Below are 27,432 nucleotides of genomic sequence, written 5' to 3' on the forward strand. Positions count from 1 at the left end.
TCTGTCACCCAGGCTGGAGTGCAGTGGCCAGATCTCAGCTCACTGCAAGCTATGCCTCCCGGGTTCACGTCATTCTCCTGCCTCAGCCTCCTGAGTAGCTGGGACTACAGGCACCCGCCACCTCGCCCGGCTAATTTTTTTGTATTTTTTTAGTAGAGACAGGGTTTCACCGTGTTAGCCAGGATGGTCTCGATCTCCTGACCTCGTGATCCGCCTGTCTCGGCCTCCCAAAGTGCTGGGATTGCAGGCGTGAGCCACCGCGCCTGGCGGAGAGGGGACTTCTAAGGGCCTAATGATGATAATGTGGTGTGAGCTGAGAAATACAATTAACACAACCTTTTACACTTGAGCATGTCTCCTCCCTCCCATAAGATTCAAAGCAAGGGAAAAGTAGATCAAGTCAAGACAATGTGTGGAAGGGCTAGGAAGACATGAGTGAGTGCCTCCTTTTTCACATTCAGGAATCATTTACTTAGTCCTAAGATGGAGGGGCTTTAATGTAAACACGAGCTACACATAGGCATAAGGTTGGCATCAACGGGCATTGAATTTTTGCCACAGAATAAAAAGCTTGAGGTCTTGTCATCCATATACTACATGAGAAACAGTCTAAGAATGTGCAAGCTAAAAAAGATGGTCACAGTTATTTTGCAGATAAGAAAGCCAAAGTTCAGAGTGCTTGAAGAACCAGTCCAAGATGGCACAGCTAGCTTGGGACAGATCCCAAATGGCAAGCCAATTCCCTCCCCTATTGACCACACTGCGTCTCCAGGGTCATCTGCCTCATCTGGTCTCTGAATAGCCCCCACACAGTGATAACTCTGTTTCTCCTGTTGAACTAGGGGTGGATTTGCTTGGCCAATTTTTCTCTTTTTCGTTACCTTGACTCTGGAGAGCCTCGACTAAGGAGGATACTCAGTAAATGTTGGTGACAGTGATAGCCAATATTAAGAATGATGTTTTGACCAGGCGTAGTGGCTCATGCCTGTAATCCTGGCACTTTGGGAAGCTGAGACAGGAGGATCACTTGAGCCAAGGAGTTTGAGACCAGCCTGGGCAACTTAGTGAGACCCCATCTCCACAAATAAATTCTAAAAATAGCTGGGTGTGATGGCATGTGCCTGTAGCCCCAGCTACTTGAGAGGCTAAGGCAGGAGCATCATTTGAGTCCAGGAGTTTGAGGTTGCTGTGAGCTATGATGGCACTACTGCACTCCAGCCTGGGTGACAGAGTGAGACCCATCCTGTCTCTAGAAAAAGGAAAAAAAAAAAAAAAAAGAAGGAGAATGGTGTTCTTTAAATCTTCAGACTCTTCAGTGAGGAACTTCGATTTGTACTGTGCATTCTGGATAGTTGTGGCTTTTCATTTTTTTCTAGTTTCACCTCTGTTGTTTAACTAACTGCATGAACGAGAACTTGCCACCCTTACCTTGGCTTTAGTAGCCTCATTTGGCCAAAGAGGGGTGTGGTATTATTTTCTCCAAAGAGTCTGTATAGTCAAAGTTTCTATGATCAAGGCTCATCTGGGAACCTCAGAACTAGCATTCCTCTTAAGAGTAGGCATGGGAGAATTTATGGTCACCACGTGGCCTCCACCGAACACTTCTGCATTTCATCTTCTCAGCCCTGCAAGATTCTGTGTCATTGCACCCAGAATGGAGTTGCTCTCACTCACCAGGAGCAAAGTGTCATGTAGGGGCAGACAGTCCTTGCCTTCCAGGCACTATTACCAGAGAAAAAAGTAGTAACAAATAGGTACTAGGTTACCACCTAAAAGTAGTAACAAATAGGTGCCACACCAGGACAGAGGATGAAAGTGCTATGGTTGCTTCTACTATGTCAGATCTGGCTGTGAATAGATGGAGAAAGCTTCTCAGAGGAAGTAGGATCAGAGGAAGTGGGATTTACGTTGGATTTTGAAGGGGGGTTGGACTCTGATAAGAAAAGTGATAGAGTGCAGCAATCTAGATGGAAGTCACAAATGGACCAAAGACAGAGTCAAGTGGGCCCCAAATATAAACCCAGTCAAGGCTTGCTGGGACATCTACAGGGAGCTGTGAACTAAAGCAGAAATTGATGGTGTTTTGATCTCAGCTTTCAGATGAGTGTAAACTATGGAGGTTACCCACTGAAGGCATGATGTAAATCAAATTTTGGTCAGTAGGCATTTGACCATGCATCATAGATTGAAAATATGAAAATGTGAATTTACAAAGGTGGTCGGAGTGGATCCACAAGCACAGTATGGTGGTGGCAGGAGACTCTACATGTAAAGCTGGGCACCTCCTGGGGCTGTTCTGTAGCTGTCTGACCATTTGAATGTGGATGCAAACTTACCAGGAACTAAGACAAAGACAGAAAGAGGACACTCAACCTCCTCAGAGATAACACAAAACTGTGTGTGAACAACAGATGAGTACTGGGGCAAGTGGAGATCTTTGCAAGTCAGAGTAATCTAAAAAGGCAGCACAAATCCAACTTTTCTAAAAAAGAAATAGTCACTCTAAAATAAGTTAATAAAGCTGACAAAAGCTTCTCCTGCCCACATTGAGAGTGTATGTGTAATATCTGAACAACTATGTTTTATATCTGAATAAGTGTAGCATGGCTATCAGAGATAATCAATGCACAAATTAATTATAAATATATATTGTTTAGGTGCACTTCACATAAATATATATTGTTTCAGGTACAATTACATCAGTGTGTCCCTCTGGAACTTGGAATAATTCCTTCTCATATAATTATCTGTATACCTTACAGATGAAAAGGTAGATAGAGTAGATAGGTAGGAAGCTAGGTGGGTAGGTAGAACGATATATTAATAGAGAGACAGATGTAATTGGTGTGGGCTGAAAGGCCAGATTGGGAGCAAATTGTGAGGCTGTATACCTAGCTGAGGAATTGACACTTTCTCTTTGGCCAACAGAAAACCATTACTATGGTGTTAGGATGAGTATTTTATGATTGAGCTCCTATCTGCTTTGGGGGAACTAAGTGGGAATTATTAATCATAAAACAGGAAGGGCATAGTTGCTGAAAGTCCTCTGTGAAACCAAAAGGACCTGTTCTCATAGCAGCAGCCGGCTTTGCTCCAGGGAGTGGGAATCATGAGCCCAGGACAAGGCAGAAGGGATGGTAGTACAGGCTTTGCTGCAGCCTCCTGTAAGGGCTGTCACTCACATCAACATAGTAGTGCTTGGATGGAATAAAGCTTGGGCTTCCTTCCTTGGCCTCAAGGGGCTTCCAGCCGGCAGATTCCTCTGCCTGTAGTACAAGAAAAGAAGTCAGATTTTTGGCAAGAATGAAAATCAAGTCCAGATTGCTCTTTCAGCAGGAAACCTGATAGTAACAAGCATGTTTGTGACATTCTTCAGTTGACACTAGATGGAAGCAGAATGGCTGAAGTCAACAGAATTCACAAATCATTGCCTATCTATTTGTTGGGCTGGTCTTCTATTTAGCAGGTAGCTACTTTTGTTTGTTGGTTTTGTTTTTGTTTTGTTTTGTTTTGAGACAGGGTCTCACTCTCTCACCTGGGCTGGAGTGCGGTGGTGCAGTCACAGCTCACCACAGTCTCAGCTCACCAGTTTCGACATCTGAGGGCTCAGGTGATCCTCTCCACTTCAGCCTACCAATTATTTGGGACTATAGGCATACACCATCACTCCCAGCTAATTTTTTTGGTATTTTTTGTAGAGACGAGGTTTTGTCATGTTGCCCAGGCTGGTCTCAAACTCCTGGGCTCAAGCGATCCACCCACTTTGGCCTTCCATAGTGCTGGGATTATAGGCGTGAGCCACCATGCCTGGCCCTGGTAGCTACTTTTTATTTCTGTGGAAGGGAAATGGTAGGAGGCAAATAGAGCCACACTTGGAACTACTTGAATTTTCTAAACATACCACTGTAGAGACTACTATAGTAATAATGATGGGACTCTCTTATATTTGGGGTGCATTAGGCAGTTTACAGCATGGTTTCAAGCACATTCTGTCTTTAGAATCTCACAATATTTCTTTGAGGTCGTCAGAGCTGGCATTATTACCCGCTTCCTCCACCCTATTTATGGATAGGAAAACTGAAGATCCAAGAGCTTATGTGAGTTGCCTGGAAACTCATGGCCAGTAAGTTGCAGAGCTGTGATTCAAATTGAAATATCGGGTCGGTGTTACTTGAACCCTGGTCTGGTGCTCTTCATTTTCTGCCATGCAAGAAAACAGCCTTGATTTTGAGTCTCCATAATTTAGCTCATTCTGCTCCCGAGGTGTTGGGATGCTGCTGACCTCCTGGAAAACTGTGGTGAAAGGCCAAGGCATGACCCAACTCCCCTGGATAGGAGTTTTGGTCAAACAGCACATCACCCCACTCACACGTTCTTATTTGCACAGAGAGGATTGTGTTACAGGGTCATCTTTGTTCCAAGCCATGCTTCCGGGTTTATTTGTATACAGAGAAAACTGTGTTTGGAATTTGCAAAGCCCGGTTGAATATTTCCTTGTTTCATCAGTGGCATTGTTTTAACCCATTGGTGTACTAGTTTTTAAAACTTGGATATAGGAATGGAACTGCCAGTGAGTTTGAAAAACGTTGAGGGTATAAATGGGCCAGAATGTTTTCAATAAGGGAAGATGCCCTGATGATGTCACCATCTCAGGGGACGTCTTGCGTTTTGTGGGGACCAAACAAAGCTGTTTTGAGGAAAGAGAGACAGAGAGAGACTGAGAGAGATTCACTTGAAGGTAGGGACCCTAAGTTATTTATCTTTGCCTCTTGCTTCCATCCCTAGCCCAGCACTTGGAATGATGCTGTCCCATAGAGGACACTCAGTAAATGCAGTGTCTGCATCAATGACTAAAGAACCCAGAAACCTGCTTGTCTGTCCCCTATATTGGTGAGTTCTATTCCTATGGGTGGTTTAGAGTATTAAAGAACTTTGACTAATTCCTCTAGTTTGAAGTTAGATATGCCAATTCAAAGAAAGCCATGGAATGGGTATCCTCTCCTGTGAACCAGCTCCAGGGCAGGTATAAAAATGGTTGTATTTAGAAACAGAGGTATTAATAGCTTTATTTTCTTATAAAGATCTTCTTCTCTTAGGAAAAGAGGTTGTCCAGTATTTTCTATCCAATGCCCCCTCTTTTAACATTTTGGCACTTGGTACCTTGCTTGGCCTGCAAAGAAACAACAATCATCTTGCAGATATAATGATGCCCAAAGGAGCTCTGTGGTGTGGACCACAGAGACTGACATACAAAAAGCTGGAAGCCAAGTGTCTTCATTCCTCCAGTCTGTGCTTAGCCCCTTTTTCCCCCAGATCCTGACTCTTTGGTTGAGAAGAACTTCTCTGGAGTACCGTTTCTCAAAGTATAATTCATGGTGTTAAGAAAGGCTGTGACTTAGTCAGTCAAAGCTTTGGTTTTCTCATCTGTAAAGCACCAATGATAGGAATTAATAAGGTTGTTTTCAGGATTAAATGAAATAATACATGGGGAAAGAGTCTGCCCGGGGCTGGGTTCCCAGGAAATGTCGGGTTCTTTGGCCATTCTTCCTTTTTCTTCTCAATGACAAAGCAGATATGACACATCCTTGAGTTCTTGTGCCATCTTCTCATCTTCTTTTCTATTTATCTCCTTTGCTTCAAAATCCTGTTCAACTCTCATCTCCTGTAAATCTTTTCTAAATGTCTGCCTTGTGGGTCCTTGGGTGCTTTTTGGGTTTCTTAGAGCAGCGTGGTCCTGGCTGAGTTTAATCTGAGAATGGGTAAGAGGCACGTGGGGCCCCCAAGTGTCCCAGGTGAGTTGTTTTGCATGGGAGGAGGATCCAGAAGGGGACCCTTGAGTAGGAAGCCTAAGGTGCTAAGACACCTGGGGACAGAGGAAAGAGATGGTGGCAACGGAGTGCTATCCAGTTCAATCCCTTCCTAAAGGGGCAGTGTCCTCCCTGTTTCTGCGTTTCTGCAGAGCACCAGCCTGGCTCTAGTTCAGTGAGGGCTGGGGAAACACAACCTTCGGGCACAAATTTAGGGACTCAGGAATACAGGCCCTAGACAGCAGTGGAGGCCCTAGACAGCAGCTTCTCCACAGTGGAGATCCGACAGATGACCAGCAGAACTCCATGGGAGAACAACAAGCCCAGAATTATTCACAAACATGAAATACATGCCAGAGGGCGCTGAGAAATACTCGGTGGGGAGGATTTTACACAGACAAGAGGGATGATGAGTTTCTGACCTCACTCATACTCACCAGCTGATTATGCTTCTGAATAATGCAACGTGCCCCACTGCAGAAAATGAAGTTCCAGGTAGTAGGGTAGAGTCTGCACAGGATATGTGGGTGCTTCCTGTTCAATGAGGATTTCCCAGTATAGCACTGGGTGTCTGGAACTCCACCGCCTGTTGGATTTTGAACTATAATTGTTTGAGACTCAAGGGAAAAAGGGAGAAGAAAACAATTTACGGTGTGTTAGGATTTTGTCTATACCAACAGATAGTCTATTCTGCAATTCTATCCCTTAACTCCATTCCCCACATTCCAGGACATTTCTTCTTACCTTCTTGCACTTTGTAATGATCATGTGGGATTTCTGTAGAAAAAGGTTAATCTAAGGCCGGGTGCGGTGGCTCACGCCTGTAATCCCAGCACTTTGGGAGGCCGAGGTGGGCAGATCACGAGGTCGGGAGATCGAGACCATCCTGGCTAACACGGTAAAACCCTGTCTCTACTAAAAATACAAAAAATTAGTCGAGCATGGTGGCGGGCGCCTGTAGTCCCAGCTACTCGGGAGGCTGAGGCAGGAGAATGGCGTGAACCCGGGAGGCAGAGCCTGCAGTAAGCCGAGATTGCGCCACTGCACTCCAGCCTGGGTGACAGAGCGAGACTCCATCTCAAAAAAAAAAAAAAAAAAGAAAAAGAAGAGGTTAATCTAGATTTGTACTGAGAAATACCCAATGACTCAATGGTCCCAATGTGTCTAAGAGAGAGTTTTAACTTCGTTCTGTCTAAGTTGACAGAACTAAAATTAAGGCGATCACTGTGACCATGGATTACTCACTTTAACCGTCTTTAGCATATTTGCTCTTGGGTTATGAAAGCCATTATGGTCAAGAGAAGAGATAATGGGTCTGAACTTCACAGAAATAAGGATGCCTTGAATGTCTTCTGATTCTCATCCTTTTTTTGTAGGATGCTCAAGCATCATGGCATCATTTCCAGTGGAGTTACTGAACTTGTAGGTTGTCTACCTGACTTCCCGAGGTCCTTACTCACCAAGAAGTCAGCTGTGAAGCCCGCTGAGTCCTCAGGTGGATGTCTGCCACCACAAACATAGCCTTTGCTGGTGGCTTGGAGAGCTGACAGGTCAGCCACAGAAAGCGGGCAAGACCTAGTCAGTAGCGACAGGATATGTTCCAAGGATGGACAGCTGCCTGACAAGCATTCACTTCCAGTGCCAAAGTCAAGGACTGCCAGTACCCTTCCTTCATGCTAAGCACTTCTCTCTCTCTCCAGGTAATTGCATAGGGTTTCCTGGAGCCCACAGCTGGCCTAACTCACTCATCTCCAGACCTTTGAAATGCATGTGTTAGTGAGAATGCTAGGACCCTGGGGACAGTGCTCATTTCCTTCAGTATTGTCACCTTCTGTCACCCAGGTGCACAGCCTGGATGTCATTCAATGCGCCATGTTCCTGGCACATGGAGAACTTCAGCGAGATCTGGTGGGCCAAGCCGGCTTTCTGCTTGTGTCAGGGGTGTGTTGGCAAGATGTTTTGGCTGCCCAGGAGGCCGCCAATGCCACCCGCAGAGGCTTGAGATGCCCTTTGGTTCCTTACTACTTGGCCCTGGAAACAATTGTCCTCTGACAGCCTCATCATGCACAGTGTGTTTTCCTCTCTCTGTAGCTCTTGCCAGAGAAATAATAGCGACCTGTTCTTCCCCAGAGGTTTTCTCCTCCAGGAGTACCCCATGTGAATGTCACAGAGGGAAACTGATAAAGGAAATCGATAAATATCAGTTGAATAAATCAGATAAATGGGACAGTTTTTGGACCACTTGCTCACTCTGGAAGATTCTTGATGTGGTGGCACATCTGTCTTAAAATGTATGCTGAAAGTAAATGACAAAGCCTAGAACCCTTTCTTTCTTTGTTGCCCCTGGACAGTGGATGCCTGTTTGGAAGGCTAGAACGGACTGAGCCACATGGCAGAGCCTTGGAGATGGCAGGGGAGGGAAGTTGAAGAAGTGGGCAAGTCTTAGTTCTTCTCAACAGTGGCTGTGTGCCAGGCACTGAACGAGGCACTTTGCATGCACCATTTCACTTTATCTGCACAAGAGCCTCCTGCCGAGGAACTATGGCCTCACTTTAATGATGAGGAAATTGAGGCTTAGAGAGGGGAAGTCACCTGATTGAGGCCACAAAGCTAGTAAATGGTAGAATGAAAGTTAGAGGTTACCTTGAAGCCTCTGCTGTTCCCATCGTCCCACAGCCGGCCAACTCCTGAGCTCAGGAGGACGTTGGAATAAGCCAGGCCCTCTGAGATCCCTGACTCTGAAGTCTTCAGGGAAAGTTTCAGGTCATGATCATCAGAACGCCTTACCTTTGTGGAGCTCAGGAACGTTTCCAGGGTGAATTTACATCTAACATTTCATTGGCCTCTCACAGTAGCTTAGTGAATTATTAGCTCCATGTCACCAATGAGAAACTGAGGCATTAAGAGACGGAGAGATTCTCAGGGTATCTGGCTCCTAATCCAGAGCTCTTTTCACTGGGTTTCACAGAGAACAGAGCACTTTTATTAAGCATTTCAAAACAAGTTTAATATAGCATTCTGTTAAATACTAAGTCCCAGGTTGAAAGCTCCTAAATTGGAAACTATATATGATTTACCTCTGTGTGCCCCACACCTATCAGTGTGGGGCTTATTGCAGATAATGAATTTGCATGGAAAGAATCGTGCCTACAGGTAATTGCAATTCATCTGTCTAGAAAGCCACAAGCCTGATGCCCTGGCTTCAAGGCCATTTCTTCATAGCATTTTTCAATGTGTCTCTCACTTTTAGTACAGCAATTGGTAACTGGAACAGTGCTTTAAAAACGTTTTAGTGGTAGAACTCTCTTTCTCAAAGAAAATCTTAGGCAGAATCTCAACATGGTAAATAGTTTTTTTAGCAAAGGCTATACCACGCAATTTACAGCATTTGATGTAAAAGAGTTCAGAAGGAAACCTTTGCAACCTGTCTATGTTTGCTTTGGTTTCCAATGGACAACATTCTGAAGATCACTAAGCAAAATCATTACATCGACCAGAATACTGTTCATTCCCTAACCTTGTCAAACATTAAGGTGCTATGTAGGGAGAAGGGATGAGGACAACAGCAGGCAAGGGGAGAATGGTGGGTGCTCTCCTGCTGCATGTCAGAGTCATATGCGTCATGGATGGGAAGAGTTGAGAAGAGCTGGGTCAGAACTCAGGGCTGAGTTGCAAATGGCCTGTACATTGGATAACATTCTTAGGTGCAAGCAGTAGAATCCACTCTAGCTGGTTTAAGCGCTGAGAGATTTATTAAAAGGTGTGTATAGCTTATAGAATCACTGAGAGGGCTGGAAACCATGCTCTAGTCTAGGCAGAACTTTCACGAACGACTCCCAAAACCCACACTGCAGAACTGCACTGCCAAGGGAGTTGCTTCCTCAGCATGAAGAGGCAGTGGTTGGTTCCAGAATCTTATTGCCTTTGGTGTGATTGGGAGTCACCAGATCAGGGCATGAAGTCAGAAAGCTATCACTATAGCTACTGGCTCCAGAAGCACACCTCTACCCTGATCCACATCAGAAAATGAATGCCTTTCACTCTGTCTTTCTTCTCACATAAGTCAACTCACAATTGAAGACCAATACAAGTACAATAGAACGGTAGATCCCAAGCTATATACAGAATCATCATTACTAGGTAGTCTGAGAAATTTAGCATTCACAGGACCAGAGAGGGTTGGAATGGGTATTGAGCAAGCTAATCCCCAGTAATGTGACAGTCTGCCACTTTGGTATTCAACATTCATACACATCTTTCCTTATATTTAAATTTCCAAACAATAACTGATGTTTCTGCCTGTAGTAGTCAGGATCCTCCAGAGAAACAGAAACAATAATATATACTGATTATAGGGAATTGGCTCATGGGATTATGGGGGCTGACAAATTGCAAGATCTGCAGCCTGCAATGGTTTGGTTCCAATCTAAATGCTGGCAGTCTTGAGATCTAGAAAGAGCTGAAACTTCAGTTCCAGTCTAAAGGCAGGAAAAAATATAAACGTCCCAGTTCAAAGGCAATCAGACAGGAGGAATTCCCTCTTGCTTGTGGGTGGTCATCCTTTTTTTCTATTCAGACCTTTAATGGACTGGATGACCCACTCAGAATAGGAAGGGCCATCTCTGCTATACCCAGTCTACTAATTGAAATGTTAATCTCATCCAGAAGCACCCTTATGAACACACTCAGAATAATATTCAACCAAATGTCTGGGCCTAGTTAAGTTGATGCATAAAATGGCCCAGTCAAGTTGACACACAAAATTAACCATCACATTGCCTAACTTAAGATATTAGTTTAAAGCTTATGACATTGCTGATATTTGACTTCTTGACCTAAAAATGTCAAATTCATAGGGCTTAATAATAACTATTAATAACAGTAATACACATATTTACCCTCTCCAAAGTCTTATTGGTGACAGCATCCATCTCTGAGTAATAGTTATGCCTCTTGTAGCTCATTTACAATCCAATTTTATTGTCCTCTAACCTAGGGAATAAGTTGGAAAGATAGCCATCACAATCACAGCAGTAAAAGAAAGAGAAAGGGATAAAAGAGGTTACTAGATAGATAGATAGATAGATAGATAGATAGATAGATAGATAGACAGACAGATAGATGATAGAAAGGTAGATGACAGACAGATAGATTCATAGATAGATAGATAGATAGATAGATAGATAGATAGATAGGCAGAGGAGAGAGAGTGAATGAAAGAAAATGTGAGAATCTGTTGCAGTCCTTGTTTCTGTAAATTTTCTATAAAGGTTATAGTTCTAGTTATAGTTTCTTCCCTCTACTGCTAATACCTTTGCCCTCAGCCAATACTTCAATCAGTCAAGGTTCTTTACTTAGTGGGGTGCCCTAAACAGTTATTCCTGAGTAGTCTGGACCTTGACAGTCTTGTCTGTACAGGGTTCCTACAGACTTTATTAACCGTCACTACAGATACGTCCATTTTAAGGACATAGGTTACCCTGCATTCTGGGCCTATTTTTCCCTGCTTTTATTGTGTAACAACCATCTTTTTAATCTTGATCATCAAGACCAATCATCTCCCTTATTTTCTTTGCCTATTATTTCAATGGCATGAAGTGCTCAAACTAGCTACATGGCTGTCTCAACTTCTAGTTCAATGGGAGCATTTTGGTGTCCCCTGGAGAAGTACGACGTCTAAAGTTGCAGAGTCACCATTTATTTGTGGACTATGGTATATGCAAATCAGCATGTGATTTGCATATGATGTGAGAATGAGCTAATATAGGAATAATACAGCGTATACCACAGACAACAAATAAATGGTGATGCTGTAGTTTTAGAAATGGTGATTTATTTGTTGCTGATTTGCATATACCACATTCTATAACCTTGTCAGGTGTTATCTCCCAGCTCATGCTGTAACTGGGCCTTAGATGGCCATTTCCACGTTTATGAGACCATCTGTTTCTGGTTGAAGGGCACATGGTAAGACCTATGAATTCTGTGAGGATGAGCACATGGCCTTACTTCTTTCACTATAAGTTCCTTTGAGAGAGTGAATGTTGTGTGATACAGTGATGGTGAACAGGGCATTGAGTAAGTCCATATAGGATCTTGCTGGCAGAAGCACGGTAGGTAGGAAAGACAAATCTATATCACAGGCTCATTCAGCATGTATTACATGGAGCACAAATTCTGCTCAATGGCCCAATAAACAAACCCCGAAAATAGCCATCAATTTTGTGATCTTGTTTCTCCACTCCTAACTAGTGTAGAGTGTAGAAGTTGCCTAGTACATCTACAGAAACTCAAGACACCGTGCATACAGGTGCATAATTGAGTGATGATAGAATTTGGATCTGTGTCCTCGTCCAAATTTTATGTTGAATTGTAATCCCCAATGTTGAATGAGGGGCCTGGTGGGAGGTGAATGGATCATGGCAAGGAATATCCCCCTTGCTGTTCTCATGATAGGGAGTGAGTGCTCACAAGATTTGGTTGTTTAAAAGTGTGTAGCACTTCTCCCTTCACCCTCTTTCTTCTTTTCCAGCCATGTAAGATGTGCCTGCTTTTTCTTTACCTTTTGCCATAGCTGTAAGTTTCTTCAGGCCTCCCTCAGCCATGCTTCCTGTGTAGCCCGAGGAACTGTGAGTCAATTAAACCTCTTTTCTTTATAAATTATTCAGTCTTAGGAAGACCTTTATAACAATATGTGAATAGACTATTACAGGTGGCATACTCTCTCAGCTGGGTCTTGAATGATGAACCAACAATTCTGTTCTTGTCTTCAATCAACCATTTCTCCCATTTATCTATGCTTTTTAAAATCATACCACTTTTTCACAACTCACCTCTCAGCCCTTTCCCCCTCACTCTCAGAAGATAATGACTTTTCCTCCTTCGGAAAAGACACTGAGACCTTCAAATCACACTTCCACATGTCAAATTACCCTTGGCTGCTTTTCCTCTAGAGCCAGGGAAATAAGTTTAAGACTGAAAACTCCTTGGCCGGGCGCGGTGGCTCAAGCCTGTAATCCCAGCACTTTGGGAGGCCGAGATGGGCGGATCACGAGGTCAGGAGATCGAGACCATCCTGGCTAACACGGTGAAACCCCGTCTCTACTAAGAAATACAAAAAATAGCCGGGCGAGGTGGCAGCGCCTGTAGTCCCAGCTACTCGGGAGGCTGAGGCCGGAGAATGGCGTGAACCCGGGAGGCGGAGCTTGCAGTGAGCTGAGATCCGGCCACTGCACTCCAGCCTGGGCGACAGCGCGAGACTCCGTCTCAAAAAAAAAAAAGACTGAAAATTCTCATCTCTTTCAGTTTCTTGCTCCATCAATTATCCTCTTTGTAATTCTCAACCTTGCCAGGTCTATAGGCTTCTTGGTCCTAGATTGTTAATATGCTCATGTTGAACCCATCTTAAGGCAGTAACAACAATAAGGACCGTAAAAAACTGGGGGAAAACCCCCTTGATCCCACATTGCTCTCTAGGCTACCACATGACTCCTTCCCTCCAGTTAAAGCTTTTCAAAAGAAGAATATATTCATCTGTTCTCATGCTGGTAATAAGCAAACCTGAGACTGGGTAAATTATAAAAGAAAGAGGTTTAATTGACTCACAGTACTACATGGATGGGGAGGCCTCACAATCATGGCGGAAGATGAACGAAAAGCAAAGTCACTTCTCACATGGCAGCAGGTAAGAGAGCTTGTGCAGGGAACTCCCATTTATAAAACCATAAGACCTCGTGAAATTTACTCACTACCATGAGAACAATATGGGGGAAACTGTCCCCATGATTCAATCATCTCCACCTGGCCCTGCCCTTGACATGTGGGGATTATTACAATTTAAGGTGAGATTTGACTGGGGACACAGCCAAACCATATCAAAGGGTCTGTAACCAATGTCTCACCTTTCTCTTACTTCTCAGTCTATCTGTTCAACACTTAGATTCTTGATTCCTCTTTCGTCTGAAACTTCTTGGGTCGTGAATTTCAGACCCACAATGTAGTACCCAAAGTCAACGGCATATTCATCCTTATCTCTCTCCTCCCATTGCTTCCTTCTCTCTCCTCCCATTGCTTCCGTGACTCCACATCCATCTCATTTTTCTCTTATTTCTCTTGGTCCTTCTGGTTTCTCCTCTGATTACATATATTTTACTTTATTTATTTTTTTGAGACAGGGTCTCACTCTGTCTCCTAGGCTTGAGTGTAGTGGTGCGATCTTGGCTCACTGCAACCTCCGCCTCCCAGGTTTAAGCGATTCTTGTGCTTCAGTCTTCCTTGTAGCTGGGACAACAGGTGTGCGCCACCACGCCTAGCTAACTTTTATACTTTCAGTAGAGAAGGGGTTCTGTCATGTTGCCCAGGCTGGTCTCAAACTCCTGACCTCAAGTGATCCACCAGCCTTCGCTTCCCAGAGTGCTGGGATTGCAAGAGTAAGCCACCACGCTTGGCCAGACTACCTATCTTTTAAAAGTATTTTTTAGGGATTACCACTCTCAGAATTCTTTTCTTCTTGCAGTCCCTGAGCAATCTCTAGCCATTCCAGAGTTTTTGTTGTGCATTAAAAAAAAAAAAAAAAGTAATTTCTACATGTTGACAACTCTCCAATCTTATGCCCTTGGCACTAACTTTATTTGTGAGTTTCAGATCCACACATTCAATTGCATATGAGGCATCTCCAGATTAATACTGCATAGGCACCCCAAATCAATGTTTCAAACTGAAATCACTCCCCCTAACTCTGCTCCCTAGCCCAGTAATGAAAACGATGTTGAAAGGGAAGCAAATTACAGTTTATACTGAAGTGGTAGAAAGTTTGTAGGGGGGAAAATCAAGATGAGGGAGGTTTGGTTTAAAGAGAAACAGTAGTCTAGAGGACACAGCCTAGAGGACAGAGGCTTAGGGACACAGCCTAGAGGATGCAGGTACAAGCACACAGGCTTGACCACACAGGTTAAAGGACCCAGACTCGTGGACACAACCTGTAAAACACAGAGGCCAGAAGAGTTATAAGTCAAGAAGAAGTTGTAGAGGAGAGGGAGGTCTAGGCTACAACTGAGGATGAGACTCTGGGGAAAAGAACAGAGCAGTGGCTTCTCTCCTAGAGCAGAGATTATTGATTTAGTGAACTGCAGGAGCAGTGTCCAGGAAGTCATCTGGCAGAATGAGAGAGGCATTGGATATTGGCAAAGGGGTAAACACTGTGCACTGTTGAAAGGCGGAAGCTTGGACTGGGTGAGGTGGCTCAAACCTGTAATCCCAGCACTTTAGGAGGCCGAGGCGGGTGGATCATGAGGTCAAGAGATTGAGACCATCCTGGCCAACATAGTGAAACCCCATCTCTACTAAAAATACAAAAATTAGCTGGGCATGGCGACTCATGCCTGTACTTCCAGCTACTCAGGAGGCTGAGGCAGGAGAATCGCTTGAACCTGGGAGGCGGAGGTTGCAGTGAGCCGAGATCGTGCCACTGCACTCCAGCCTGGGTGACAGAGCAAGACTCTGTCTCAGAGAAAAAAAGAAAGAAAAAGAAAAAGAAAGGGTGAAACTTGATACTTACATAAGTGTACAAAATTTACCATGTCAGGGTTCTAATTAGGTTCAATAATATGAATAGCCAACACTCAATATGCTAGATCCTTTTTCCTGAAACTTCTTAGAAAGGCTGGGCCAGGGGGAAAGGCTACTGAAACTTATCAGCTATTGCAATTATTTTCTGTATGGAAGCCTCAAATCACCAATGAGTATGCAATGCTTTGAGGTCAGATACCATAGCACTTGCGTTTTTTGCAACTCCTTTAGCACCTGAGTGTACTAGACACACTGAGAGTCTTCAATAAATAATCTTTGAAAAGAGCTGACCAAGTAATTGTGTTGATTATATCCCCAGCACCTGCAATCATTTTTGTTCTTTCCACTGAGCCAATTAAATTTGTCATCAGAATTAGGGAATGGCTGAGATTGGGGACTTGGTAAAGAAAAGGAGAAAAGAGGAGAAAATGTCCTATCAATACTCGTGGATTTTTTTCTTTTTTCTTTTGTAAAACTAATTGAAAGGCATTCATTTATGAAGGAATTTTAGACCATCATATGCTTATGTGATGATTCATGCCTGTAATCCCAGCAGTTTGGTAGGCCAAGGTGGTAGGATTCCTTGAGGCCAGGAGTTCAAGACCAGTTTGGGCAACAAAGTGAGACCTCCTCCCTACAAAACTTTATAAAATTAGCCAGTAATGGTGGTGCATGCCTGTAGTCCCAGCTACTTGGGAGGCTGAGATGGGAGGATCACTTGAGCCTAGGAGTTGGAGGTTGCAGTGAGCTATAATCACATCATTGCGTTCCAGCCTGGGAAATAGAGATTTTGTCCCTAAAAGAAGTTTTTAAAAAATAATAGTTTAAAAAATAGACTTTTACTGGAAAACACATAAAAAATGGGAAAGCGCATATTCCTACGTTTTATTTGCAGTGCTCAATTCTTAGAGCAGACAAAGATATCAAGGAAAATCCCAGCATTTTCACCTATGGTCGGGTTATCAGCCCATGATCTCTAATAATAAAATTAGCCTACTCAAGGAGAAGTTACTGCCTTTTGAATGGTTTTTGGCGTTACCATTTGAATGGTGAATCAGCCTCATGGAGTGCCCATGGCACTTGCCTCTACATGAACAGCATGGAATTTCATTTTCCTCCTATCCTCTTCCTAGGTTGGCTTCACTTTGGCACTGGTGTGTCAGCCTACTCTTGTCCTGCCCAAAGCAATCGGCATTACTCTGTCAAGGGTGAGGCCAGTTTCTGATTCTTATCTCTAAATTGTGTAAGGAGAGTTGGCATTGGAGAGTCTTAAGTTGCTCCTGTAAATGTATGTTAAATGCACTGCAAGGTGAGAAGTCCTTGAATTTTTTAAGTTATAGGGCAATGGACTTAAACAACAGAGTGGGTGAAAGGGTGGTAGTGATGATGGTGTAAAATGAGTTGTAAATCCATTTTTTCCAACTAAGGGTTCTCCTCTCTCTTATCTCCTTTGTAGTCCATTTCCTTCCTCCAAAGATTTTCCCTGGTTGAGCTGTCTACGCTCCTGTTCCCCTTGTTGACCGTGGTCAGGGCTGCTTCTAGGGAACGATGATATTGGCATTGATACCATGAAAAGATGTATAGTGGGCCCAGTGTGTGTTACCCCACAATCTTGGGAAGCTCAGAGTCACAACCTTCCAGGATAGGGAGGCTTTAAATGGAAACTCTTCCTAGGACAGCCACTCTGCAGTGTAATTAAAGCTCAAGACTAAAGAGGCAGAGGCCTCCTGGTACAATTTCCTGCCCTGATCAAAGGTTAAGAAAAAACTTGTTGGGGGAAGGAAAGATCTTTCAGCATCCTAAAGTCATATGATGTAATTCTTACCTTATTTACTTGGGCTTCTGCCCATGAAATCTCTTCAGTTTGGGTCAACAAGGATTTTTTTTTTTTTTTTTTTTTTTTTTGCCCTAATATGTTCCAGTCACTAGGCAAAGAGCTAGAGATGTAAAGATGAGTAACATCAAAGTCTCACCCTTTCAGTAAAAGACAATAATAGATTTGTAACTAATGAAATTAGAACACCGTTAATGTATAATCGATCAGTTTATTTACGAAATATGTGAACCAGAGGGCTGGGGACACAGAGCATCTGGGCAGGTATTACAGAGGCAGTGACATTTAAGAGATAAATAGGGGCCCGGCGCAGTGGCTCATGCCTGCAATTCCAGTACTTTGAGAGGCCGAGACAGGTGGGTCACCAAAGGTCAGGAGTTCAAGACCAGCCTGGCCAACATGGTGAAACCCTGCCTCTGCTAAAAATAAAAAAATTAGCTGGGCGCAGTGTCGTGAGCCTGTAATCCCGCTACTCGGGATGCTGAGGCAGGAGAATTGCTTTGAACCCAGGAGGCAGAGGTTTCGGCGAGCTGAGATTGAGCCAATGCACTCCAGCCTGGGTGACAGAGCGAGACTCCATCTCAAACAAAACAAAACAAAACAAAAAGATAAATAGGATTTTCTTAAGCAAACGATGAGGGAATGCTGTCATTCAATACAAAGGATAAAGTATCTGTACTCAAGAAGCTTTCAGTCTATAGTAGGATACACACACACTAATCATTCTAAAAAGTAGAAAACTGTCTTAGCTAGGAGCAGAGCTTACAGACGGCTACCCAGGGGATGTAATCCCCGTCATCTAAAGGAGGAGGACAAAAATTGCGAGTGATGCATTGGTACAATGAAGACAGAATATGATCTGTGCACCAGGAGGAATACCCTGAGAGACTGGGAGCAGAGAGATGAGGGAAGCACACCTTATGTGCAGGAGTTGTCTTTAGGCAGGGCATGAACGATGAGGGAGACTTCAGAAGTCAAAGAATAGTGGACATCCATCTTTCCTTCTGTGCTTGCCAAATTATTTTTGCCCTCAGAATTATTCTCTGTCGTGCCCTCAGAATTATTCTCTGTCCCTTGTTCTTATCCCCTGTACTCTGTCCTATGCACAGATCCTTTATGTTCTGTTATCACTTGTTCGAATGACAGCTCCCCTCATTGTTTGCTTAAGAATGTTCTGTTCATCTCTTAAATGTCACTGCCTCCATGATACTTGCCTAAACACTCCAAGCCAGGTGGCAGAGGTCTGAACATCTCCTTACCATAAATAAGAGGCACTATGTCAAGGGCAAAGGAGAGTGTTATTAGGGCATGTACCTCCCAAACCCCCTCAGGAGGTACAAACTTTCCAAACTTTCAGAGGCTCGCCCAGGGCTCTCACCTACCTTCCTCCTGCTGGTGTTTCATGCAACTCATGTTCACTAAGGATCTCTTTTGAAATGGCCAGAAGACCTAAGCTCCAGGACCCTGGAGTCAAACTGGCAGAAATGCTGTCTATGTCAACACCAATGCAGAGTCGCAAGAGAAAGGCTCTCTATACATAGCTCTATGGGTAAAAGAAAGTAATCCTATAGGTAAAGCAGTAGTGTAGGAAAACTCAGGCAGTCCCTTGGAGTTTGTGGATTGGGATTGAATGAATACAATTGACCATGAAGTGTTCAAGCATCATGAATTATACACAGGACAGCCTCCTCTCAAGAAGCTTGTGAGCAGGTTCAAAGTAAAGAAGCAGATACATGAAAAAGGAAATTTCAGTGCAAGTGTAAACTGAGATCTCCCAAGTATTGAGTGGTAGGATTGTTTCTGAAACGGAAGAAAAGGGCCACTGGGACTAGATGATTTTCCTTGACCCTGTTTTTACATCCATCGTTCTGTGAGTCTGACAATAAGTACTTTGAGGTCAGAGCTTTGTCTTCCAAACAGGCTTTCTTCTCTTCCTCTGATTGCACTAACATCAGAAAATGATTCAAAAGAGTAACAATGATGTGAATTATAGATAGATTATCTGCAATATGGCCATGTGTTATTACCTGGGGCACACGATGTTCTAAATGTTGGCTAGCGAATTTATGAGCTCCTTTACTTGTAAACAGGTTAGATCCTTAAGGTTCTTCTTAAATTAAGTTGTTTGTAAGTTCAAAGTTTCTCCTAACAAGCGATAACTGGCCTTTTTTTCACCACTCTCAATTTTCTGTTTAATTTCTGTATCCATTTCCATAAGAGTTCTTTCTCTTGTTACTAGGATATTCTCATATTTTTTATTATATCAGACATGAGGAAGTTAACAATATTTGCAAAATACCAAAAAAAAAAAAAAAAAAAAAAAAAAAACCAACAAAATTTCTACCCTTCATTGACTGAGATCAAGTGGAGACTTGGTCTTGGTGAGGCAGAGGTCTCTCTGTGCTTTCCTAAATGTCTGTAGCCTCATATACAAGATTCAAGGAGGATAGTTGAATCTCCGAGTCACTTACAGGCGTGAAGAACAGTCCCTGAGCTCAGGATTATGACCTTGCCACCCTTGGCCATCTATCCCTCCATTTTGGGGACTCAGGGGGAGGCCTGAGGTACCCACTTCTCTCTACCTTTCCATAGTTACAGTGTGAGCACCAATATTTGTTTTGAGTTCAGCAGGACTAATCTCATGTGTATTTCAGTTATCACAGGAGTGCCAGCCTGGCAGGTCACCCTCCTCTCACAACTTCTAATCCCTCTATGATTCTGCATCCCCACAATTCTGTCCTCTTTCCCATTCCTATTTGCTGAATCCCATCTTCTGTGCCTCTGTAATTCCTGTTCCATTATGAACAAAATCCCATACATCCTTAATCTCTTCTCTTCCCTCCAAATCTCTCCCCAGGACAATGCTTTCCCTACAGCCCCTTAGGGTGAGGCTGTTTTTCTCCTATAGCCTTTGTATCCCTGGGCCTGCCTGGAGGAGAGCTAAGTGTTCTCCCCGAACCTCACTGCCTCCTAAAGACCTTTCCCCACTCTCCCCTGCAAACAGCACCAGCTTTGAATCCCCCATCAGATTATATCACACTATCAATACTCTTCACTGTTTCTGCCATGGATGAAGGGGGCCCCTCTCTGATTTCTTGGAGATTTTAGCTCCTGATTTGCTGTTGGTCTCTCCACTATTCCTCTCCTTTTAATGTTTGTGATTTTGGAATTCTCATAGATGATCTTTCCAATGCCCAGGACTCTGCATATCTTGACCTCTCCTCTGATGATTTGTCCTCCATTCCTTACCTCCCTCCTTCCCCGGTCCAATTCCAGATCAGTCCTCAACAACTGCAACTCCCCTATATTTCAGGCTTGTGCATCCCAATCTCAGGTCACCACCTCCTCTCTGTCCAGCTTGGTCTCTCCAAGAGCCTGACTCCAAGAGTTCATGACCTCACTGGAAACTCCCATTCCCTCTATCCTACCATTTGTTCATTATTCTGCATCCCTTTGGGACTTTTTTTTTTCCCTCCTTACCCAGCTTACACCCCATGGCTAATTGTTATGATTAGTCCTTTGCAAAAGTCCTTAGCTCCTTTGGCCAGAACCACAGCCCTGGTTAAGCATGTGCAGCTGAGCAGCTGAACATGGCTGGAGGAAAGCCCTCTGCCTCACTCACTGGGCTCACCTTGAAGTCATGACTACAATCCTCAGTCAGGTCTTCAATGCTGTCAGAAAACAGAACACAGCATGTTCCCAATTCCTCTCCCACAATCGCAAACAATTAGCTCATGATTTCTCTTCCCTCCTCAAACCCTCACTATTTGGCCTCACTCTTAGCCGATGACTTGCTTCTTCCTTCCTGAGAAAACATAAGTGGTTGAGAGAGAACGTCTGCAGATGGCACAGCCCCATCGCCTCCCACCCCCATCTGCGCCCATGCCTCTGCCTTCCCACCTGCTGCAGAAGGACTCTCTGTGCCCCCATCTTAAGTTAATCTATTAGTTTTTCAACTGGATCTTTTCCTCCTTTTGCTTTCCCAAAGTTATTGTTCTACAACTATTCACCTCTCCCTTTTGCATCATTTCTCCCTCTTAAAAAAGCAAACAAAAGTCTTATTTTAACCCCACTTCCCTCACCAGCTATTGCCCTGTGTTTTGCCAAGAGAATTCCTTGAAAGAATTGTTTGAACTTAACTGTGTTCAGTTTTTCCTGTCCCTCTTTCATTCTCTCTCAACAGGCTTTCACATCCCTCACTCATCACCAGGGGCTACTGGTGAGGCCACATTATTGATTCTGATCGTGGCCAATGGTCCTCCTCCTCTAGTTGACTTATCAACAGCATTCGGTCAGTTGTTCACTTCCTCCTCCAGGAAACAAGCTCCTGGGTTGGTTTCCAGGGACTTGTGCCCTTGCCTTTCCTCCTATGTGGCTCATGCTCCTGCTCCGTCACGGTCCTCTCTGCTGGCTTCTCCCTCCCACTTTCTGCTCCTCCTTTCTTTTCTTTCCACACTCCCTTCCTTGGCAATCTCAGTAAGTACCAAAGCTTTAAACTCCATTTATATGCCAAAGGCTCCCGAATTTCGAAGTGTATCTTAGTCCTTGCTCTGGGAGCCCCAAACTAAAAAGTCCAACTGCTTTCTTGACACGTCTACTTAGAACTTGGTGGAACATGTCCCACACTTGAGCTTTTGACCTCTTTCTCCAAGCCAGCTTTGCTCCAGGCTCCTTGATTTCAGTTGGCAGCAACCCTATCTTTCCACTTGCTCAGGCCAGAAAACGTAAGTCTTTACTCACACGTTGCCTTCCCATGAGGCCTACCATTATTTAGAGTTGCATGCTATTGCCCTGCTTACCCCACTCTCCTTACTTGTTCTATTTTATTTCCATAGCCCCTACCTCATTGTAACTTACTTTATAATTTAGTTATTTATCATGTCAGTTGTTCATCACCTGTCTCCCCACTCTCACTCTCACCCTTCCCTAGATAGATTGTGACGCCCCCAGGGCAGGGATTTTGTTTGTGTTCCTTATTGACATATCCTAAATGCCTGGCATGCAGTGTGTGCCCAGTGTATCTTTGTTAAATGAACAAAATAAGAAAATTAAGTCATAGAGGCTGGAGCCAATGGCAGGAAATGAAATAACTGAATATGGTCACCCACATCATCTGTTGGTAGCACACTGTGACATGAAGTCACTAGGTATGATGCTTTGTACATAAGAGCATGAATGTTGATGTTTGTTAATAGGAAAGTTTCTGCGATTTTTTTGTTTGTTTGTTTGAGACAGAGTCTCACTCTATCACCCAGGCTGGAGTGCAGTGGCACGATCTCGGCTCACTGTAAGCTCTGCCTCCTGGGTTCACACCATTCTCCTGCCTCAGCCTCCCGAGTAGCTGGGACCACAGGCACCCGCCACCACGCCTGGCTAATTTTTTTGTATTTTTAGTAGAGATGGAGTTTCACCCTGTTAGCCAGGATGGTCTCAATCTCCTGACCTCGTGATCTGCCCATCTTGGCCTCCCAAAGTGCTTGGGATTACAGGCGTGAGCCACCGTGCCCAGCCGTTTCTGTGATTCTTTTAAGTGAAGTTGAATAAATTCAAATTCGAGTTCAGTGAAAAAGGCAGAGCTTAGCTTCCTTACTTTGTGTTCATTGGAAGTAACAAACACTCTGTTGTTCTTGGGCCTTGTAATACTTTCAGGCATTTATGAGATTATTAGTGTATACTGAGTAGTATGCTGAGCATTGTACTATGGGTTTGTTGCTCTGTCAGTAGCCTGGGGCAAGCAGTGATGGCTCTGATCTCCCTCCCTGCCCTTTTGTGAAGTAGAATGCGATTGAGAGTGTTCGAGAAGTGCACTACAGCTTTGACTGAATCTCTTGGGCTGGTGGAGAGGTGTCAGAGTGGAGCCAGTTTGCTCCTTCCTCCACACAGGTTGTTTATGGTCTGTTCCAGGCTGCAGCTCCCAGTTGGTAACTGAACCTGTTCTGGTGGTCTGAGCACAGGCGCCCTGGAGAACAACAGAGATATGATTTACCTTTGTTTGACTGTGGCTCTTTCTTAGCCATCCCTTTCTGTTCAGCGGTGGTGACTGATGGAAGTGGTTCACTCAAACAGGTGACCTGGCTAGATGAACCCACAGAATTCTTGAGCTTAAGTTACAGTGACCCTCTGGATAAAATCCAGAACACACAACAAGCAGTCTTTGGAGGGCCGGGAAAAAGGATTTTGGAAAATTAGGGGTCGGATGGAAGACGGGAGGAGAGTTTTTCATGGAAGCAAACTGCTATTCCTGGCCCTAAACACCAGGGACAGGGCAGTCAAGGAGTGAAAGAGGTGTCACCACCAGCCAGAGCTTACAATCAGCACAGCAGCCAAGATACAACAATATGTTCACCAAAGGAATTGGGAAAGTGGGAGAGGACACCCCACTGGTGGTGACTTGGCACAGACACTGTCTGCTTTCTGAATCCCATGCCCATGCACCACCGTTTCTCAAACTGGAGGCTTTGGACTATCTGAAAAAGAATCACTTCGAGAATGTGTTTAAAATGTACAATCCTTTGCTGGGTGCAGTGGTTTATGCCTGTAATCTCAGTGACCCGAGAAGCTGAGATGGGAGGATCATTTGAGCCTAGGAATTCAAGGCTGCAGAGAGCTATGATCGTGCCACTGCACTCTAGCCTGGGTGACACAGTGAGACTATGTCTCCATTTTTTTTTTAAGTATAGGGTCCTGAGCCTTAAATTCTGATTTGGAATGGAATATGACCTAGAGATCTGCATTTCTACATATTCCCCTGGTGACTCTTTCCCGTGGTAAAGAGTACCGTTGTCTAGGCCATGGACCATCTTTCCTTTGAGGAGTGGACTCTTCTTCTGCTGTCCCTGTGCCAGGCTGCCTTTGGTCCATTCATTCCAGGGGATGGCTATAGAGTCTGTCCTCAGAAGCTCTGACTATCCTCCCATCCACACACTCATAGCCCAACTGGTTGGCTCTAGACCACCTAAACTCATGGAGTAAAAATGAGATTCTTCATCTGGTTCCCCACACCCAGCTTCATTCCGTGACATCCCCCTTCCTTCTTCTGAATAGCCAGGCCCCAAACCTCTGACATATTCTTAACTCCCCTTGTCCTTTAGCCTTGCCTCCATCTAACTAGCTCCCACGGGGATGGGCTCTTCCTTCACAGTGTCTCCCACTTTTATGGGGTTCCTCCCTCTCCATTTCCTGAAGTTGGGTTTAGGGCATCCTTCCCTCCTACAGATGGGGACTCCGACCATCCTGGTTGCCTAGGACTGAGAGAAGCAGGACTTTCCATGCTAAAACTAGAAAGGCCCTAGGCAAACCGGAACAAGTTGGTTGTCTATCCTAGACCACTGCAGTGAGTTCTTCCTTGGCCTCCCAGCCTTTAATCTCCTCTCTCCACAAGCTGTCCCTACCCACACTGTCTCTGACTGAATTTCACCATTCATAATTTTGAAGAAGTCATTGTTCCTGCCTCCAAAACTTTCAAGCTTCAAGAACTTAATTTGCTTTCTCCTTAGTTTAAATTAATTTCTGCAGCATTCAAGGCCCCCCAACAATCTGGCCTTAAACTGTCTGTCTGAGTCAGCTCAGGCTACCATAACAAAATATCACAGATTGGGTGGCTTAGATAACAAGCGTTTACTTCTCATAGTTCTGGAGGCTGCAAGGCAAAAATCAAGGTGTCAGCAGATTTGGTTCCCAGTGAAGGCTCTCTTCCTGGCTTGCAGACGGCTGCTTTCTCACTCTCATATGGCAGTGAGAGCTCTGATCTCTCTTCTTCATCTTATGAGAGCACTTGTCCCACCATGGGGACCTATCTCATGATCTCAGCTAAATCTCCTCACCTCCCAAATGTCCCACCTCCAAATACCATCACGTGAGGGTCTCCACTTAGGAATTTTTGGGGATACAAACGTTCACTCAGTATCACTGCCTTACTGGATGCGTCTTCCATGATTCCCCTGCACATTGCCTTTGTCAAACTGAGCTAGCTCTTCCCATAGGAACTGGTCACTTCTGGGCCTTTGTCCATGTTATTGTTTAGCACCAACTACCTTCCTGACCCATTCTTAACCTTTTCAAATAATACTTTCATCTCTTAGACACCATCTACCTGGTCACCCAGTCAGAAGCAATGTCCATCCTCTCCACTCCTACAATGCCTCCCTTTTATCACCTATGTGGCAATTGTCATTGCCTTGGCATGTACTGACTTGCTACCTGCCTTCTTCCCCTACTTGATACTAAGTCCTTCAAAAACGGTGACCTTCCTTATTCATTGTCTTTAATCCTTCAAAGCTCATCAAAGCTTGCATATGGAAGATAAAGCTTGTGTATGCAAACACACATTCAGGTGAAAGGGACAAATAAATAAACTTCCATTATATTTTGTTAGGCCAAATATTTTCGCTCATGAAGAAAGAAGGCATTAGGATGACACATGACTGTGGAGGGGGCCCTGCTCTCAGGAGCACACACTCAGTGTGCTGTGATAATAAGGTAAAGTCATGCCATTTAGATTTCCCCCAAGAAGGAATAATAATTGTTGACATTTGTTGCACACATACTCTGTTCCAGGCACTGTTCTAAGTGCCTCGTAGAAGCTAACTCATTTAGCCTCAGATCAACACCGTGAAGACAGTTTGGCACAGTGGTGAGCTGGGTGGGCCTGAAACCCACTTCTGTTGCTTACTGGATGGTTTCCTTGGGCAAGGTGCTTATCCTGTGTACTTCAGTTGTAACGTGTAAAATGATGATGAAAATAGTACCTAATTCAGTGGGGTGCTGCAAGGACTACCATAATTTATTAAATTCAAGATGCCACCCCTTGTAAGGCGCATCACTACTTTACATACCGCTGATGAAGACCACATCATAGATTGTTAGATAGAGCCTGACTTCCCAGATGTTAGAATGGGGAATAATATGTATCTTAGAAATAATGAAACCCTTTGCATGTGTAGTATTAGTTTAAATGAATGATCATAGTGGTACACGCATAATTGTGTTTCTTCCCCTAATTCATATGTTGAAGTCCTATCCCCCAGTACCTCAGAATGTAATTGCATTGGGAGATAGGATCTTTAGGAAGGTAGCTAAGGTTAAATGAAGTCATATGAGTAGACCTTAATCCAATATGACTGGCATCCTTAGAAGAAGATACAATTTAGACCCAGACCCAGACATAGAGGGAAGGTCATGTGAAGACACTGGGAGAAGAAGGTGGCCATCTGCATGCCAAGGAGAGAGGCCTCAGAAGAAACCAACCCAGCCTGCACCTTCATCTCAGACTTCTAGCTTCCAGAACTGTGAATAAATAAATTTCTGTTGTTTAAGTCATGCTGTCTGTGGTTCTTTGTTATGTCAGCCCTAGAAAACTCATACAGACCTCTTACCAAAACTTTCAAAGAGCACAGAGCAAGGCATTGAGATAAGGGATCATCATGCCTTAACAAGAGACCTGTCAACCCAACCCCAGCTGTCCCTTGTATCTAATTCCAGCACCCAGTTAGGCTTTCCATTCCACTTAGGTTCCTGGGCTGTTTGTGGAGAAGTCCACCATTCACTTGGGACATAACAGCTACATGTGAACTATCACCATTAATGCTCTACCTCTTATTTTTTTTTAAAAAAATTGAATTTATGAGGGCATAAGGAGAAAGTATGAGAAGCTCTTGAGTGTTGACACACTATTAGCAGAACTCTGACGACAGTACCTGGCCATGCTTAGCTCAGACCATCTTTAGCGAAACTGACAGCAGATACTTGACATTAAAAGGGTTTGTAGCAGCATATTGTCCAGATTAATTAGATCTTCAAATGGGACTGACATGGTCTCTCACTCTTTTTTCTAGAGTGGTTTGACATTTGTCCATAGTATGAAGAAAGATCATTAAGGCTGAAATGTGTCTGCTAAGAGGCTTCAGCTCATGTTTGCTAATCTCCTGTATGGTGAAACACTGGCACCCAGACAAACCCTCATTCACATCAGAACAAAGCGCTAGTTATGTGTGTTGAAATTCCTTAGAGAAAATGTCTTACAGGCTGCTGGGGAGTGCGTGAATGCTGGAAATGCTTCACCAAGAGTTACTCAATGTCCTGGGAAGACGGTCTGCTGGCATCTGAGGGGTCACCCTAGAGAAGAGTGGTTGTACTCCAGGGCACATGGGTCTGGTGAGGACAGAGAAGCATGGGCGGATGGGTGGGTGGAGATGAGGGTGGATGTTTTCTCTGTAATCATCTCCG

This window comes from Papio anubis, chromosome 8 (assembly GCF_008728515.1).
Source record: "Papio anubis isolate 15944 chromosome 8, Panubis1.0, whole genome shotgun sequence".
In the NCBI taxonomy this organism is placed as follows: Eukaryota; Metazoa; Chordata; class Mammalia; order Primates; family Cercopithecidae; genus Papio; species Papio anubis.